The following is a 17,987-nucleotide window of genomic DNA, read 5'->3' on the forward strand; positions in this document are numbered from 1 at the left end:
GAATACATTAACATTAAATATGTGCAAACTGACAATGTAACTTGGTATTTACTGTTTCCTATGACCAGTTCTTTTGTTGGTTCATATTCTTAGTTCAAAGTGCAAAATGTGCAAAAAAATTGTAAGTGCCTTAGTGCTCTAATATTAAAAGATATCTTCCTGTTGTACAATTACAATAGTCATTGTATCTGTTAATAGTATATCTGTTATCTATACTACTATTATAAAGTAAGAACTGGGCACCTTTGAGGCGGGTAAACTCGGGAACCACAGCGCCAATCCAAACACCCAATACATCATTGGAATTGGTAGGGTCTGCAGAGTGACATAGGCTATATAACCCTGCCAAAATATACGTTCTTTAAAAAATATACCTTACAAAAAAAATAGTCCCTTGGAAGTAGCGCCGGCCGTGTGCACGAACGCGCTGACATCATCAGCAGCGCGAGGAGTACTGCCGTGGGGAGGAGCACGGAAGAGAGCGGCGGCGACAGTGGGGGCGCGAGGTGAGGGACTTCCTGGAGCGCGGAAAGGAGCAGACACTTTGTGACGGTGTCAGTATTGCAGGGGGGCCCTGAAGCAGCCTTAACGTCGGGGCGGCCGGGGGCCCAGAAGCAGCCTTAGCGTCGGGGCGGCCGGGGGCCCTGAAGCAGCCTTAACGGGGCGGCCGGGGGCCCTGAAGCAGCCTTAACGGGGCGGCCGGGGGCCCAGAAGCAGCCTTAACGTCGGGGCGGCCTGGGGCCCAGAAGCAGCCTTAACGTCGGGGCGGCCGGGAGCCCTGAAGCAGCCTTAACGGGGCGGCCGGGGGCCCAGAAGCAGCCTTAACGGGGCGGCCGGGGGCCCAGAAGCAGCCTTAACGTCGGGGCGGCCGGGGCCCAGAAGCAGCCTTAACGGGGCGGCCGGGGGCCCAGAAGCAGCCTTAACGGGGCGGCCGGGGGCCCTGAAGCAGCCTTAACGTCGGGGCGGCCTGGGGCCCAGAAGCAGCCTTAGCGTCGGGGCGGCCGGGGTCCCAGAAGCAGCCTTAACGTCGGGGCGGCCGGGGGCCCTGAAGCATCCTTAGCGTCGGGGCGGCCAGGGGCCCAGAAGCAGCCTTAACGTCGGGGCGGCCTGGGGCCCAGAAGCAGCCTTAGCGTCGGGGCGGCCGGGGGCCCAGAAGCAGCCTTAACGTCGGGGCGGCCGGGGGCCCAGAAGCAGCCTTAACGTCGGGGCGACCGGGGGCCCAGAAGCAGCCTTAACGTCGGGGCGGCCGGGGGCCCAGAAGCAGCCTTAACGTCGGGGCGGCCTGGGGCCCAGAAGCAGCCTTAACGTCGGGGCGGCCGGGGGCCCAGAAGCAGCCTTAACGTCGGGGCGGCCGGGGGCCCTGAAGCAGCCTTAACGTCGGGGCGGCCTGGGGCCCAGAAGCAGCCTTAACGTCGGGGCGGCCGGGGGCCCAGAAGCAGCCTTAACGTCGGGGCGGCCTGGGGCCCAGAAGCAGCCTTAACGTCGGGGCGGCCTGGGGCCCAGAAGCAGCCTTAACGTCGGGGCGGCCTGGGGCCCAGAAGCAGCCTTAACGTCGGGGCGCCGGGGGCCCTGAAGCAGCCTTAACGTCGGGGCGGCCGGGGACCCTGAAGCAGCCTTAACGTCGGGGCGGCTGGGGGCCCAGAAGCAGCCTTAACGTCGGGGCGGCCGGGGGCCCTGAAGCAGCCTTAACGTCGGGGCGGCCGGGGGCCCAGAAGCAGCCTTAACGTCGGGGCGGCCTGGGGCCCAGAAGCAGCCTTAACGTCGGGGCGGCCTGGGGCCCAGAAGCAGCCTTAATGTCGGGGCGCCGGGGGCCCTGAAGCAGCCTTAACGTCGGGGCGGCCGGGGGCCCTGAAGCAGCCTTAACGTCGGGGCGGCTGGGGGCCCAGAAGCAGCCTTAACGTCGGGGCGGCCGGGGGCCCTGAAGCAGCCTTAACGTCGGGGCGGCCGGGGGCCCAGAAGCAGCCTTAACGTCGGGGCGGCCTGGGGCCCAGAAGCAGCCTTAACGTCGGGGCGGCCTGGGCCCAGAAGCAGCTTTAACGTCGGGGCGGCCTGGGGCCCAGAAGCAGCCTTAACGTCGGGGCGGCCTGGGGCCCAGAAGCAGCCTTAGCGTCTGGGCGGCCGGGGCCCAGAAGCAGCCTTAACGTCGGGGCGGCCTGGGGCCCAGAAGCAGCCTTAACGTCGGGGCGGCCTGGGGCCCAGAAGCAGCCTTAACGTCGGGGCGGCCTGGGGCCCAGAAGCAGCCTTAACGTCGGGGCGGCCTGGGGCCCAGAAGCAGCTTTAACGTCGGGGCGGCCTGGGGCCCAGAAGCAGCCTTAACGTCGGGGCGGCCTGGGGCCCAGAAGCAGCCTTAACGTCGGGGCGGCGGGGGGCCCAGAAGCAGCCTTAACGTCGGGGCGGCCTGGGGCCCAGAAGCAGCTTTAACGTCGGGGCGGCCGGGGGCCCAGAAGCAGCCTTAACGTCGGGGCGGCCTGGGGCCCAGAAGCAGCCTTAACGTCGGGGCGGCCTGGGGCCCAGAAGCAGCTTTATCGTCGGGGCGGCCTGGGGCCCAGAAGCAGCCTTAACGTCGGGGCGGCCTGGGGCCCAGAAGCAGCCTTAACGTCGGGGCGGCCTGGGGCCCAGAAGCAGCCTTAACGTCGGGGCGGCCGGGGGCCCAGAAGCAGCCTTAACGTCGGGGCGGCCTGGGGCCCAGAAGCAGCTTTAACGTCGGGGCGGCCGGGGGCCCAGAAGCAGCCTTAGCGTCGGGGCGGCCTGGGGCCCTGAAGCAGCCTTAGCGTCGGGGCGGCCGGGGGCCCTGAAGCAGCCTTAACGTCGGGGCGGCCGGGGGCCCAGAAGCAGCCTTAATGTCGGGGCGGCCGGGGGCCCTGAAGCAGCCTTAACGTCGGGGCGGCTGGGGGCCCAGAAGCAGCCTTTTGCCCCCGGACAACGTCGGGACGGGCTACCAATAAATGAATAAACAGGGAAAAAGAAGACCCTTAGACAACTCAGACAAATAAATAACACAGGCCTGTGGTTACTCGGAATCGGTAAAAGTGCGCAGGAATACAGGGACTGAGGCCTGGATTAACCCTCCTCCCCCCGGAGCTACGGAGACTCACAAGAGGCAGAGATAGTTGATAAAAACACCTGATAACGGAACATGGACGCGGCAGGCGGGGGAGGGAGGGTCGGAGAGAGAATCAGTGGTTTGTGATATTCATCGGGTGAAGTCATTTCATATTTGTTGCTGTTTCCACTTTAACACCACGCACAGTAAATGTCTCTCCTGTTATTAAATCACATTTATAAAAAATGGAATTCTACATCACAAACAATTTGGGTGCTGAGGTTTTGTCAGGTCTCTGCCAAAGCGCCGCTTTACAGTGATCAATGAGGCGTTTAATCAGTGCGTGAAGACACCGGCATCACTGCGACCAGAGGCCCCAGTTTACGGGAATTGTGGCGCTATAAAATGTCTGCACATGTTAAGGTTTTTCAGCATTACAGTGAGATTGCAACAGGCGTTTTTACACACCCCCTGGCGAGGGTTGCAGACACCACTGCGACCAGAAGCCCAAGTTTATGAGACTGTGGCGCTATAAAATGTCTGCACATGTTAAGGTTTGTCAGCGTTACGGTGAGATTGCAACAGGCGTTTTATACACCCGCTGGCGAGGGTTGCAGGCACCATTGCGACCAGAAGCCCAAGTTTATGAGACTGTGGCGCTAAGCTGTGTGCAAGTTATATGGTCATAAAAATACATGAATGATGGATGCAGGGTGGGCGCATTAATGATTGTTGGGAGGATGGGTGCATGGATGCATGCATGATGGGTGGATGGATAGATGAATGATGGATGCAGGATGGATGGGTGGATGCATGAATGAATGATGTATGGATGCAGGATGGGTGGGTGGATGATTGGGTGGATGCATGAATGAATGATGTATGGATGCAGGATGGATGGCTGGGTGGATGGATGGGTGGATGCATGAATGAATGATGTATGGATGCAGGATGGGTGGGTGGATGGGTGGATGCATGAATGATGTATGGATGGATGCATGCATGAAGGGTGGATGCATGATGGATGGGTGGATGCATGAATGAATGATGTATGGATGCAGGATGGGTGGGTGGGTGGGTAGATGGATGCATGGGTGGATGCATGAATGAATGATGTATGGATGCAGGATGGATGGGTGGATGCATGAATGATGTATGTATGGATGCATGCATGATGGGTGAATGCATGATGGATGGATGGGTGGATGCATTAATGAATGATGTATGGATGCAGGATGGGTGGGTGGATGATTGGGTGGATGCATGAATGAATGATGTATGGATGCAGGATTTGTGGGTGGATGGATGGGTGGATGCATGAATGATGTATGGATGGATGCATGGATGCATGCATGATGGGTGGATGCATGATGGATGGATGGGTGGATGCATGAATGAATGAATGATGTATGGATGCAGGATGGGCGGGTGGGTGGATGGATGGGTGGATGAATGAATGAATGATGTATGGATGCAGGATGGGTGGGTTGATGCATCAATGATGTATGGATGGGTGCATGGATGCATAAATGATGGGTGGATGCATGATGGATGGATGGGTGGATGCATGAATGAATGATGTATGGATGCAGGATGGGTGGGTGGGTGGATGGATGCATGAATGATGTATGGATGAATGCAAGGTGGTTTGGGCTTGTTCGCTGCGCTCGCTCGCTGCGGTGCAATATGCAAATTAGTTTACGCCGCACCACTTTCAAATGTCACCAGCCGCCCCTGATTGTCTGCACTTTTTAGTTTACTCCTGCATAACGCTTGCGCTGTGCTTGTGAAATCAATTGTATCTATCCATACTAATATAATAAAGAGAGAGCCCAAACCTTTGAGGCGGGTAATCTCAGGAACCACAGCACCAATCACAACACCCAATACAGCATTGGAAAGGGCAGTTGTAGCAGAAGGACATAGGCTATGCAGACGCCTACCATATACATTTAAAAGGCAAAAGAACCGTGCCAGAAAAGTAGTCCCTTGTGGGCGTGTCTGCGTTGTGCTGTGGGGATGTGCTGGGGGTGTGACAAATGCTGGGGGCGTGTGGTACGTTCCGCCCTTCATGCCATGTCTCATATCGTGTACTGTGGGTGTGTGCTGGGGGTGTGGGCGTGTGCGGGGCACGCGATTGCAGAAATGAAAGCAAGCGTTGTGCCCAATATTTCATTGTTTTTTCTTGCCAGGTTATGTACATTCCAGCTCCGGGTGTCCACCCTGCTCCCTTAGAATACCCCTCCAATAATCATAACCCACCCTTACTCCTTAAAATACCCCAACACCCTTAAACACTAACCCATCTTAACCCTATAAATATACGCTGTACCCCAAAACGCAAACCTATCCCTAAACCCTAAAAAAACCCTGTACCCCAAAACCCAAACCTAGCCCTGAACCCTATAAATACCCCTGTACCTCAAAACCCAAACCTACCCCTGAACCCTAAAAATACCCCTGTACCCCAAATCCCAAACCTAGCCCTGAACCCTAAAAATACCGCTGTACCCCAAAACCCAAACCTATCCCTGAACCCTAAAACTACCCCTGTACCCCATAACCCAAAACTATATCTGAACCCTTAAAATACCCAAACAGCCCAAAACATATACCTCAGTACCCCAAAACATATACCCCTATACCCATACTTACCTTATCCAAACATTAAAAAAAAACATGCTTTTACCATTCATGCATTTACAACGAATTTTGTTGTAAATGTATGCATGGTAAAGGCATATAAAATGTAATGCCATGCGTTATAATGGCATTGCAGAGTCATGGTACTTTTGTAATGAAAGTATGCGGAGTGATGGTATGCGGATAGAAAGTTGCGGAATAATGGGTGTTTACCCTCCCCGGTAAGTACATTGGTGACACGGCTGCCCACATCTCCAGCAACATACTCATATTATTTTCACCATCCATTTGAAAAATGCACAGGTCTCTCTCATTGAAGGCCAGCACCCACATATACTTTTAGACACACCTCCCGCCACAAGTTCTAGAATTGCAAACTTTAGAGCTGGGGAGCTACGTTCGAATCTCGGCATCAGCTCAACATCCTGTGATTCCAAGCAAATCGTTTTGGCTCCCCGTGCCTACCACAAATGAATGTGTTCTTCTGTAATGTAAATTGTGCTCATGCCATGTTGTCGAGTTCGCGCTATAAAATATTGCAAGGAAAAATAAAGTAGGGAATCTCAAGTTCACACACTACTGAACGTGCACTCTTAAGTGCATCAGCAGTGCACTGTGAATCGGAGCGTTTCACAGGCCTGTCACAGAGAAGAAATGCTATCATAACGAAATCCTACAAAAAAATATACTACTGGCCGGCAGCAATTCATACCCGGACAACGTCGGGACGGGCTGCTAGTAATATAATATTTGTATCTAGAATGGTGATTATCAATATACCATCATATCTGCCAGAATCATGGTTTAAATACCATAAGATCCCTATTCGATCATCACACTTTATATATGTACTAGCAGCCCAGATTACTTGCATGTACACATTTTATTCCAAGGCGTATTTTGCACAAAGTATAAAAACAATGCAACTGCAGTGATGGATGATGGACGCTTTGCGGCTGAGATATACATTTAACAGCAGCGGCAAAATGTGATGAAAGATAACGATGCACCTTGGGACATGCAGTGCTGTAACTTAATGTCACATGACTTTTTTAAGCACTTGCATTCAATGTCGCAATGTTACTCACTTGTGAAAAAGGCTCAACAGCAGAAACGCGTGAGGGTACGAGTATGCAGATTTGGAAATAAAATCCTGGAAGTGTTTCAAAATAGGGCTTTGGCATATCTTCCTTTTTAAATTACGTGTATTTATTATATTTGTTAAAATATATATTAAATCTCATTTTCTTCTTTTTCATTATTACTATTTTATATATTTAATATGTACTATTGTATATACATATATATTTATGTACATTTAAAAAAAATATTTTTAATACAACGATATTAATGATATCAATATGTTTTCTCTCAATATTTTAGACCTTACCTATACAAGTGGAGGATGGCGATATTTCTGACCTCGATATTTTGAGGGTCAATACCCATATACTCCCCCATATTGGATGGGGATGAATGGACTGAAGATTATCATCAAGAAAAAAGAGGTTCTGGTTGTGGGTCATGATAAGTTTGTCCGCTCGGGCACCTGGTGGCCATCATATCGGGGCCTTAGCCCCTTTCTGAAACTGTTGTTGAGGATTTGTGGGGTTACTTGATTGAGACCCTTTCCCTGCAATTCTGATTCAGGATAGTTGTTTTCACCTTCACTTCTCATCTGGGAATTCTAAATAGAATGTTCCCATTCCTTCCTTTAGAAGGTGAGAAATTACAGCACAGACCTCAGTTCCATTCTAGAAATGGTAATTACAAAATCATGTACTGGGTCGGGCCTAAGACAGAGGTTGTGTGGCTTTAACTACTTCAGAAGCTGGCAGCTTGTCTGATTCTTAACCAGACTCCTACTACTGCTTGCAGGCGTCACTGCACTAGCTTCCTGTGAACAAACAAATTATTCTAGGCCTTCCTGCATGAACCATCAGGTGGTGTACAAAAATGGACCAAGTTCTTTACAGGGACCCGAAACCGGTCCCAGGATGCTTGTTTCCGGTCCAGGGAAGACATGGCTTGACCGTTCGGGCAGGACTGTTCCCATGAGGCACAGGGTCAGACTGATTTGCATATAGCTGGGTCTGAACTGAGGTGGCGGAGTGAGTTAAAGAATGATGATGGATTCAACGCAGATCTGTGACTGGGGTTGAGTGTCTGAAAAGTTTTAGCGCTCCGTCCATCATCTCCTTGTGTTTGCACATGTGTGACGCAAACCTCTAAGTCAGTTTTTTAAAGCAATGCAAAGCCACTTTGTGTGGCTCTGAGTGGCTTAGAAATGTCAGGAGTAGTGAAACACAGCACAAATCGCTGCATTGTATTACTCAGCCCTGAGTTGGCATTCTTTGGGCATTACGTGGTCGCTCCCCCTCTTTTTATGTGTGTTGCAGAATGCAGGACACGTGGAAAGAGGAATTTGCCTCCCAGCACCTCCCTGCACAAAAACAATTCTGAGAGGCGTTTCCATCCTTCGATATGTGCTGCAGAATGCAAAAAATATTTCTCTTCATTCTGCCTGCTCTGGGGAGGTTTAAAGTGTTGGCGCTGCCCGGGGTCTACATCATTAAGTAAAAATCTATGGGTGCTGCGTGGAAAAAAAACACTGCAATGCCCTTGGAATGCCCCCTTGACACAGAGTATGGTTGAAATAACACATATATTGGTTGCTCACTTTGAATTAACGCTTCTTTCTTCCATGATGTCTTCAGCATCATCTTTATATATCCTTTCTCATGACTTTGATTGAGTTATTGTATCACAAACATGCCTAGAGCCTGCTGTTGCTTTTCAATATAGAATAAAAAAAAACAATCAAAGTTTGAAAAGAAAAAAACGAATCTGTTCCAACTCTTGGTTGTGCCTTGAGATGGACACGACTTTACCTTATAACCCGCTCATACTGAAGGGACAGAAGTGACAGGGTCTGATGCCAGATGTAAGTTATCTGCATATAGGGTTGTTGCACTAGTTCTCCTTCTGTTTTTGTTGCCTTCAAAGGCTTTGCAATCTCTGAAGTACATCGCTATAATCTCCAGCTCCTAATAAATCCAATTCAGTTTGCCAAATTACTTATCTGCATCAAGTAAGAGGAGTTTTTTCTTGTTTCATTTATTTTTCTATTGATTTTCGATAGTAATGTGTTGTTGTTATGACTTATGCATTTTTTGATTAATCCGAATCTACTGTTTAGGTCTCGCCTACGCAGCGCGCTTGCGCTGCATAGTAAAGAGACCTGTAGCAATCGCTATGGCTTTCCCCCCAAAAACGTGCACGTTTTCCATTGCCTTCAATGGCAACGTGTGAACGTTTGGAGATTGCCTTGCGGGAGCGAGCAGATGGCACCATATGTCATCCATTAAGGTGCCTTGTTGCTGGCTCCCACAAGAGAAACGCGCAGGCCCCCCCTCCTCTATCCTCTTCCGCCGCGCGAGGCGCGCTTGCTGAACAATGACAGTAGCACGCTTCGATTTGCCAATTGTTATAATCCTATGACTTATAAATAACTGTACCATATTTTTTTTATAAAAGCGCTATTAAAAAAAAAAACATTTTGCATCCCTATTACACTAGCTATTAAATTAGTATCACGGAAAGGTTGCATAGCCTGGCTTCGGGTTCTATTACCATTGACGATCACCTCATTTGTTTCGATGATCCTCGGCTACGGATTACGCGCAAAGCTCTTGTTTTTCTGACCAACTTTTGTGAAAACCGTGATCACATGATCCGAATGTTGTTATATTTTGGGAAGCAGAACTCAACGTGCTACAAAAAGTTAAAGAGCAACTACTAAGGTCAATAAAGCCTGGCAACAACAGGACTTGTGACATGTTAGGCTGCAGCATTTTGCATTTATTCATGCATTTTTAAATAGCCCGAATTTTACCCGAAGGTGTCAGAGCGCTTCACAATAGGACCCGTTACATTACAAAAGGACTGGCTTAGTTCCAAACAAAAAGTTAAATACGCTGGTAGAAGGCTGTGTTATAACGTGTTCAGCTTTGGGTGTCTTAGTGTTAAATTAAATTACAGACGTTTTGCAATTACCCAACTCAAGTTTGTCAGACCTCTGAAGGATAAATGGTCAAGTGGACCCTCTAGGATTCAGGCCTGTCACCATGAAGCCAAACACATCGCTCTTTTCAAATTTAGAAAATATTCAGGTCTCTAAAGTTTTGTGTGTTTTAGTGTCTAGACTGAAAGGTCTAACTTGCTCTCACTTATTACACATGCACATTTACTAAAACAACAGCCACAGTCATGCTTATGCGCAACATTCCTTGAGAATCATTTCAGTGACTTTGAAGGGCTGTGTGTGCACTACACAAACCCCAGTGACCTAGTATAACCGCAGAGTTTCTTTTTCACGCCGATTTTAGTTTAAATAAGCGTGCCTTCACATGAGCGCCTCAAGGGCATGCTTTTGTTTCACACCAGCCTGCGGTCCTGCAAGAGCGAGGGGAGCCAGGGCCCCAACAGTTCTCTTGCAAGGTGACAGGGGCGTGCGATTCAAATCTATCAGTGTTTGAGAGAGAGTATTTGGAAATAATTACTGCACGCCTCCAAGCGGTGACATATGTTGCCCAGTTGTTGCATCATCTCATTACTTGTTAACTGTTGATGCCGGTATGCATTATTAAAAACAATAAAAATATATTTAAAAAGATAATTTAAGAACCAGAGCTGGACTGTACGCCACATGAAGACTCGAGGCACCAGCAGTAAAAGACACATTTACAAGGGAACCTGGGGTGGAAAACGGCCTAGCGCTCACTCTGTCAATCTGGACAGAAAGCATTAATTCATTTAAATTCTTAAAATCGTGTGAAATATGGTCATGTTTATTCATTGCTGTACTTATTAAACAGCTCAAGATTGTCATCTGGACAAACCAGTTTGGGTAGATAGGTACGGGGCATCTCAGGGAAGAAAAAGTGTGAATGCAGTCCACAGTACAGAGCAGATGAATTGAGTTGAAATGGGAAAATATTCCACTCGTGCCAGGACGCTAACGCATGAATATGTGTGAATGAAAAAGAGATGTTGATCTAGCCAACGTGGAACCTCTTAGAGCCTCCCCAGGCTGCAACCAAAGAATTCCGAAAGTAAGAGTCAGTGGACAAGCGTTGAAGTAACATTCCTCAGAAAATAGTTAGAACTGTTAGTCCCATGTGCACCTTGTGTTGCCTTTTACTCAACAGTATGATCTGCAGCACAAGGCCACCATATACTTAAAACAAGCATTGGCATAGCTATAAGGTCTCGCCTTTTGGACTTTATAAGTATTTAGCCATGCAACAATTGATGTTGCACCACTGATATTGTGCTGCATAATTAAATACTTATAAGGTCCCAAAGGCGAGACCTATTGGCTATGCCAATGCTTGTTTAATTAGTTTGTGCCTTTTCGATGGAGTTGAAGGATTACTGTTGGCTTCTCTTACCACTACACTGCACTCCACCATCGCTTTTCCACGTGCAGCTGTTGATTCCCCAGGAAGCGCGTGGACAATCGAAGAGAGACTTTTCTGCTCCAGTGCACCTGACGTCACTCATCCACACGGGGAAGACACCATTCAGAAATACGTCATTTCTTGTTTCGGCTCTGATTGCTGATCCACAGTTGAGCTGTCTACAGACCACCTCAGCATCCTTCTTGTCCCAGTCCTTATCACAGACCGTCCCCCAGCGATTCTCGTGTTTGATCTCCACTCTCCCACTGCAGGCGTCCCCGGAATTCACCAACCGGACAGTATCAGCTCCCCCTGTGATCAAAGGACCAGAAAGTACAGGTTAGATTGATTGCATGGGAATCTAATGTGTGAGACCAATTGTTGTTAAATCTTTTGAATATCCATTCGTCCCCATTGTTATCTCTTTGTCACTACTGTGGCATGTGTGCTACCAGATCACACGCAAAAACTGTGCTCATAATCAACTCTTGAACTCTTTCAGGCTACCCAGCTGACTTCAGGATGTGTATATTAACATTTAGGATAGTTTATGATGATGACTCGGTTGACTGACCTGGTGACGCCTCGCAAGGAGCTTTGCTGGGGGCATTCTGCTGTGGGTGAGGACACCAGTTCCCAAGAACCAACGGGGCCACTAGAGCTGCCTCCTACCAGCCCCTCCCACCATCGGCGGCTACTTTACATCTCACGACACCCGCCTCACGGAACACGCACGGGCGCCAGCCGGGCGAATCCCGGGCCAAGGGCGGGCCTGTCTGTGCCCATCGGAGACCAGAGGAGGCCGGGCAAGGCCACCCCCCTAACATTGAAGTATGGGTAAGCGAAAACAACTTTGTTCACAGGACCAAGGGGGTTTAAAGGCTTAAATACCCAGAAAGTCAGCTTCCATAATAAATTACCTGACATCAGCAGTGGGGGCATTAAATAAAGAGATTGAGAATGCTGAAGAGGAATTGGGTATGGATACAAGTAAGGCTCATGCTGAGGATATAACTTTGACGAACCCTGTGTTTAAAATACCAGTTCCCCTGGAACCCACAGTTTTGTTATCTACTCTGTCAATAGCGAATGAGACATTGATTCATGATGGAGCTCAGGGGGAAACAATCGATTTGACATCTAGGGCCTCGATGGTTGAGTTGGGAGTGGCATCAAAAGGGAGTCCTGTAGAAACCCTGGGGAAAAGGAGACCCACTAAAAAAGTGTTCAAGCAGGATAGAGGCAAAAAAACACGATTCCACCTGGTCAAGGGAAGGCTGCTGGAGAGAACTCTGACTTATTGGTACGGAATATAGTGAAGGACGTTTTTTCTTCAAGGCTGGAGTGTGTTTTAACCTCAATAGCCAAAGATATTATTGACACCTTGAACACTTGTGTTGCAGGGATCTTGAAAAAATTTGAGCGTATTGATCGTTTTTTAGCTGCATCAGAAATGCAAACGCAAACTTTGTCTGTAAATCCCAGCACAGCCTCGTCCCTGACGGTCTATTTAGACCCTAGGCCAGTTATTGGGAAGGCTATTGGGGGTACTGAAATCCAACTTTCTCCTTCACAGGCTGGAGGGAAGACAGTAAGGATGGATGATTGTGTAGCTCCATTTGGGTCTTTGGGAGGGGGGTAAGGACACCAGTTGTGCTATCTCTAACTCCTTAACCAGGGATTTGGTGGGGGCCACTAGAGAAGCTTTGCCGTTTCCTGCAAAGAGTAAAGCACCTGAAGATAGTAGACTTGATCTTTCCCCCAGAAGCTACTCCCTTGGTAGTGATTCTTGTTGGGGTACCCGGTTTAGGCAATGATGAGGAGGAATCTACGATGGCCCTTTTTTCAAAAGTTAACAAATGGTGTGATACCCACTGCATTGGGAATGCTAATATCTCCTCTAATATTAACATGGTTAGACGGGGGTGGGTGGGAAATTGTACAAAATGTATCGAGGGAGATTGTATTATAGTAAATTTTAATAGAAGGAATGTAGCTGGTTGACTGCTATCGGATGCCCCAGAGTTCTGAAAGGTGAACGGGGGTATCAGGGCAGTGCCCCTGGGTTTTTTCTATTCCCCAGGTAAAAGGTCAAATGCACCAGCTGGGTTGCAGCTGAATGAACTCCCTCTGAGGCTTCGTCAATCTCCTCATGGTTTGTTTAATAATTTAAGAGGGGATTCTAATTGGGAAACTATAAGTAGGAGAAACACATTGGTATCGCCTAACCCCCTTATGTTAAAAGGAGACAAAGGAATTGACTTACCTACATCACACAGTTTTTCTCCACTATCACACCTAGATGAGAATGACTGACTAGGGTCATCAGTTGAACCCAATCTAGAGGATGATCATAATTCTCACTCACTGGTTGTAGAGGCTGACCTTAATCCCAAGATCATTAGCTGGAACATCGCGGGCCTCGGATCTAAAAGAGATGTCCCTAGTTGGTTGAACTTCATAAAACAATATGATGTTATTTCTTTTCAGGAAACTTGGGAGAAGGAGAGCAATTTTTGGTTGGATGGTTTCATATCATATTGTTTACCAGCCCGTCCAAATATAGCAGGTAGAGCAAAGGGGGGCCTCGCCCCCATTTTTTCATTTACATTAAAAGGTTCGACAAAGAGGCTGGAGGCAACCTCCCACAATTGTTTGTTTGTTGAACTATGTACTCCTAGTCATCCTAAAGTTTTATTTGTTAACTTCAACAACTCTGGGGAAGGCAATCTCCTGAATCAAAATGTACTCTATTTACAGGCATTTTCAGAAATCTATAGGTCAAAACAAACTTCTTTTTATCATATTATTCTTATGGGCGATTTCAATATTCATTTGTGTAATTTGAAGTGTCAGGTTTTCAATCACTTGGGTCCTGAATATTCTGTGATATCCCATTTTGAGCACACGCAACAGGGGGAGGTTCTGGATGACCTTCTGGCAGGTGCTGACTTGTTTGAACCCATCCTTAATGAGTCAAGTGAACGGTGTCCAACTTTTAAAGGTCAAGAAAGGGACACTAATATTGATTATACATTCATGTCCCCCGCAATACTAGTTAATGTCACCTTCTATAATGCTCAGTTCTCTCCGTTCATTGACCATAACCCAGTAATTTTGGAGTTAAATAAGGATGTGGGCCTCTTGGGTTTACCAAGAAGGTTTATAGGTTCTAGGAGTTTATCATCAAGGGATCAGGGGAGGAGACTGAAGTGGTCAAAAGTTATCCCTCAATCTTTCCATAGTGATCTGTGTGAGAAGGCCACGTTTAAACTTGATATGTGTAAAGATCCTAGCACCCCAGGGATTGAGGTAATTAAAGCTTTCAAGGGCATTTGCAGGCAAGTAGCTCTGGATTTGACTGTTACATCTAAACCCAAACGGAATAATGGGGAAAGGTGGTTTGATGCTAACTATTCTAGGGCCCATCGCAAATTAATGCATGCCCTCAAGAAAACACCAAGAGACAGGGAGCATATAGGTCAAGCGAGGAAGTGTTATAAGTTAGCCGTCTCTTCCAGACAAAATGAGATAAAAAAAAGAGGCATGGAATGCACTCATGTCTGTCGAGGTTATTAAGGATAGTTCCAGGTTTTGGGCCATCATTAATGCACCTTTTTTCTCGGGTATGGAGAACGACAGTATGGAAACTAATATTATAGAAATTCAATGGTTAGATCATATTGAGTTCATATATGGACTATGTGAGGGTCTAGAGTCCTTTCCCCTTTCAGAAACATATGGAGATTCATCAGGTTTAGTCTTTTTAGAGGAGGACATTGAAATAGCTATTAAAGAGACCTCCACTAATAAAGCTCCTGGTCCAGACTGTGTCCCTTCAGATTTGTATATATGTGACCCTAATTTGTGGGCGAAGATTTTGGCGAATGTGTATAATGCTGTTGTGGCTTATGGGGTTCTTGCTTCTTGGTCAAAGTCCATAATTATCCCGATATTTAAAAATGGCCATAGAGGTGACCCACATTGCTACAGACCAATATCACTGATTTATTCTGTAGTTAACAATTTAGGGAAAGTGATTTTGGCTAAGGTCGAAGATTGGGCTAATGAAAACGGGGTATTATCTAATGTGCAATATGGTTTTAGAAAAGGGAGAAGTAATATGGACCAATGCCTTAATTTACATCTATTAACAAGTAAATACATGGTAGCCAAGGAGGGTTCCCTGTATATGGGATTCATGGACCTCACACCAGCTTTCGATCTGGTTAACAGATCGAAGCAGTGGTCCATTTTATTTGAATTGGGCATTGATCCAAGTCTGGTATATTTTTCGGCAGACTTACACCAGGATCTATTGGCTGCAGTCAGGGTCACTCAGGATGGCAAATGTACAAGACATTTGAAATCTTACAGAGGTGTCCAACAGGGTTGTATCCTGGCCCCTCTGCTTTTTACCCTTTATATAAATGATTTAGATAAAACACTGGCCCAGGCAAGTTTGGATAGTCCGCGTGTAGGGACACTCCACATCCCAGTTCTCCTATACGCGGATTATGCTGTTTCATTATCCCGAACTGCCCTGGGCCTCCAGAGGCTTTTGGATGCCTTTGGGGGCCTTTATGTGTTCTCTGAATCTAACAGTGAATATTGCCAAGTCTTATGTTATGATTGTGGGGCATAGAAATAGAAAGGTAAAATCTTTTATTTGTGATGGAGAGGTGGTGTCCAGAGTACCCTCTTTTACTTATTTGGGTGTTCTCTTTGATGAGAGAGGCTCATGGGTCACCCAATATAAATTAAAAAAAATGCTGTAGTTAGATCTACCTCAGCATTAATGGAGGTTTGCACGGCGCATGGGAGCTAGGCCTTTTGAAGTCATTATTTCCTTCTATAGAGCAAAATGCCTGGCCATTGCAACGTATGGCGCGCAATTTGGGGTTACAAACAAGTGAATGGGGTGCAGTTGGCTGAAAAAATTTCTTTACGCACCCTCCTGTCTGTCCCCCAATCAACTTCAACCTTCGCTATCCATCATGAATTGGGCCTGGGTTATGTGACCGACCTATTGAAAGTAGCACCTTTGGTCTGTTGGCATAAGACTTGGCTCAACCCTGATATATCATTGAATCATCTAATCCTACGGGATTGTGTTTCACTGGATAAGGCTACAAGTATTCAATGGCTGTCATATGTTAAATCTATGCTTACCAAGGTGGACGGCCAGATCTTTATCATACCCCAATTTTTTAACTTAAGGATGATGGAACGGGAGGAACAGGAGCTTCAAAAACCTCTTGTTAGTGCCCATTATTTGATAAATACCTCTCTATTATTTGAGCCCTATTTAAAGATCGTGACCAATCACTTCCATCGGTGGCTCCTGACTAGGTTTCGACTGAATATGATTCATTTTATTTTGGGGGATAGCACAGGGTGTTTAAACGAGAAGACCTGGTTGAGTGCGTTACACTAGGAGTAAACGCATCCTTGGAATTGGGCACACTCGTTAGGTTCGTTGTATTTTGAATGGTCAAAGCATTTTTATTGCGTTCACAGAGCTCCTTGGAAAAGGGCATCCATTGCCCGAAATGCATTGGAGCATTTTTGGAGTATTCTTGAATTCGTCAGCAATGATTTCCATGATTTGACTAAAAAATTTGGAATATAAAAATTCACGAACTTTGGCAATCAACGATGAAAATTGAATAAATAATTGAATGTTATAACCTACAGTGGAGTCTGTCTTCATACGACGAACCTAACGAGTGTGCCCAATTCCAAGGATGCGTTTACTCCTAGTGTAACGCACTCAACCAGGTATTAAGTACGACGTACCCGGCCGGTTACGTCTCTTGGAGGAGCACCCAAAACTTCAACAAAACGTTTAAACTACGCAAAAACTTAATCAAACAATCAGCTGTGAGCCGCGCCTTACTACCATCTTTAAACGAGAAGACGCCAGCTCATGTTGCTCCTGGGCTGCCTAGTGGACCGAGTGAGTTCTACTACGAAGTAGAGGAACCTCCAGCGGAATAAGTTCCTTACGAGGACATTGAAATTCCATTAACTTACCAAGAGCATCAGCTCTGGTTTAAAGGCGCCCTACTATATCAAAATCACATTACCAGGCTCGGTCCACTAGGCAGACCAGGAGCAACATGGCTGGTACTAGCCAGCTATACACCACATCCTTACATTGAAAACATGACAAGTCCAGAACTGTTAGCACAGCTAAAACAGTTAATTAAAATACATAGACAATTGGTGCAATATGTCATGCGGACCTTAACAGTCCAACCTACTGTAAGGATTCCACAGCACACCCCTCATCAGGGGAACACAAACAAAATCACACCACAGACTACACAATCAGTCATTGGTAAATTACACGCAAAAAGGGAACAAATTCGGTTTTGGTTAAGCCCAAAACATTACTCAGATAGAGGCAGTATTTCCTGATAGTACACCTCATGAGAAACACAGAATTCTGACAATCTGTTTACCAATGGGGGTAGCACCACATGTGGAGGACTGTGACACTTGGGGTACAGTCTTTGCTTCAATCTACACAAAAACACATAGTGTTCCATCCATGGCTGTAATACCAGACGTCCTAAGACAGATTCAAAATGAATATGGACCTGAACCTGCTTTAACTCTTCGAATGAAATTACAAAAAAATTTCAAATAGGTCTCGGCTATACTATTAGCCAACATTAAAGGTGAATCAGCATCCTTGGCAATCCGCCAAAAGCAAAAAGAAACAGATATAACAGAGCAACCATATGAACTTGCAAGAATTATTGAAAAATCATATGAAGAACTAGGTAGAGATAGTTTTGGTGGGAAACCAGTAAACCTCCAACTAACAGAAA

This window comes from Lissotriton helveticus, chromosome 11 (genome assembly GCF_964261635.1).
Source record: "Lissotriton helveticus chromosome 11, aLisHel1.1, whole genome shotgun sequence".
Classification (NCBI taxonomy): domain Eukaryota; kingdom Metazoa; phylum Chordata; class Amphibia; order Caudata; family Salamandridae; genus Lissotriton; species Lissotriton helveticus.